Here is a 2,458-nt window from a genome sequence, read left to right as displayed (position 1 = left end):
TCAGAAATTTCTGATGTGTGTCTTCTGTTTTCTTCTGTCTTCTTGTCTCCTGGACTTGTTTGTGTGGGCTGGAGTTGCAGGATTCTGTTTTACCTCTCTGTCTTATCATTTTCTATTTCAGAATTTTTTATTTTGGTTTTGCCATGTTGATCCTTGTAAAGTATTGTAGTAGGTAGCTATATAACTAGTTTCAAGTCTTCTATAGAAAATGAATTTCTCTATTTGTGTCTTCCATGTTAATTAAGAGTGAGATGTAAGTATCTGTTTCACTTAATGTTCTTTGGTGCTGGGCTGTGGTAAGGTTATTAACCCAAAACTTCCCAGTATTGTTACAGAATGCAGGACAACTGATTAAAACAGATATCACATTCTGGATAAAGTAGTATAAATAGCAAGAAGAATAGCATCAATGCAGCTTCGAAATGGGACAAACTGTGGTATCTATTGATTTTGCATCTTAAATTATAGATGCAAAATCTACAATTACATAACAGAAACAGTTGTAAATTAGGAGATTGTATACAAATTATTTCCTCTTAGTGAGATGGTTTCACCTTATTGTGGGCAAATTTAAGAAGCATAGTAAATAAAATTTGAAAGGTACAATAGATACCATGAAAGGGAAAAAAACTGTTCAAAGGGAAGGAGCAAGTGGAATGAGGGTAAGGAGCAAAGAATGAGAGAAGGAAAGGAAAATAAATACAAATGTGTATGCACATAGGATAGTTTGAATAAGTGAACTGCTGATTTCTGCTTGTTTATTGAAAGGAGAAGTTATATTCAAGTCGTTTTCCTCTCTTTTAATTTTTATTACTGATTTTACATGCTTACATCTGGTAATCTGAACAACTAATTTGAAGACAACCATATGCAGTATAATAACCACTGTTGAATCTCTATCATTTTGTTTAGTGAAATTCTGTATTGTTTCTATTATTTTTAGTATTAAAAAATTCTCTTTTAAAAAAGCTGAACAAAGACAACTGAAAAGAGAGTATAACCAAGGCTTGAAGACCAAGGATGATCACACAAGCTTTGGGAAACAAGAGAAAAGAGCAGAAGAGAAAAATGAAGGAGTAAGCAAGGGATTGTCTGAAGTTGATCTCTGGGTTTTGGTAATGGGATTAGTTTTCTGGGGCTGGAGTTCTCCCCAGCCATTTAGAAAAGAGAAAAAGAAAGATAGGAAAGAAGAAAAGAGGAAAGAAAAAGAAAGAATAAAGAAGAAAAAAGAATGAGAATAGGTGTGGTCCTGCCCTACTGTTTCTCTTCTGTTTGTCTTCATTCTGAAACACAGTTCTTGTTTACTCAACTTACTGCCTGTTGGCTGTCGCGTTTAAATTGTTGCTTGAGACTTTTCCATGACGCTAGTCTCTCCTGTCCATTCTGTGTGCCCTAGTTGGTACCCTTTGGTGTCACTGGTGTTCCCTCTGGTCATTGTGTCTTCCTGGACACTTCACCTCAGTCATTGTAGCAGTGAGGGAAGGTGCTGCCCGAGGGGCCTTCCCATGGTGTTCACCTGGACTAAAGCTGGTCACACACTTTCAATGTATAGTTTGATGAGTTGGGGGGAAATTACACATATTCATATGACCCAAAATTCAGACTTAAAGCTTGTTTATTACTCCCCTACTGTGCTCGTGTTGTCTTGTTCCTGGCCACTATTCTTGGTTTCAGGCATCCCTTGGTCATTCTTTCTGTCACTGTAATTTCGCCATTTCTAAAAGTTCATATAAATAGAACCATTTTATACATAGTCTTATATGTTTACTTCTTTCACTTAAAATTTTGGAGCCAATGTTGTCTTATTGTATATTTCCTTGATAGTTTTTGGAGATGAATTTACTTTTAAATCAGTTGTTTGAAGAAGATAGTATAGTATTTTGATATTAAAAAGTTCTTAAGAATTTCTAGATGAAAATTGGAGGGAGAGAATGTAAGATGATTAAAACTGTATTATACAAAAGCAAACTTTATGAAAAACTTGTCATATTGAGAAAATAAATGATAAGAATTCACAGGGTTCAGAAGTTTTGAGTGTACTTGACAGGAGGTCTGGAAAAGGAGGTTATACTAGTGGGGATAGCTTGTGAAGGACTATAGGATGATGCTTTTATCTCTCCTGAAATTGGGATTTCACAAAACACTTAAGGAGGGCATGACATTTCCACTCAGCTTATGGAATAGCATTCTAGTAGGAAGAAAAGTAGAAATATATATGACAAAACTGAGTCATACTGAATAAATTGAATGTTATAGAGAAGATGCCTTGATGGAGAAATATCTTGGAAGTAGAATATACATGCTTTGGAAATCAAATAAATGCATAAATGGAAGAAAAGAGATATGGATGATACTCAATTGTCTCTCTTAGAAAACTAGCTGTGTATTTAATTAATTTAAATAAAGTATTGGATACAGATTACATGTGGGAGAACAGATAACTAGCTTTATCTAGATG

This window comes from Octodon degus, unplaced genomic scaffold (assembly GCF_000260255.1).
Source record: "Octodon degus isolate 3935 unplaced genomic scaffold, OctDeg1.0 scaffold00244, whole genome shotgun sequence".
NCBI classification, from domain to species: Eukaryota; Metazoa; Chordata; class Mammalia; order Rodentia; family Octodontidae; genus Octodon; species Octodon degus.
This window is presented reverse-complemented; position numbering follows the sequence as displayed.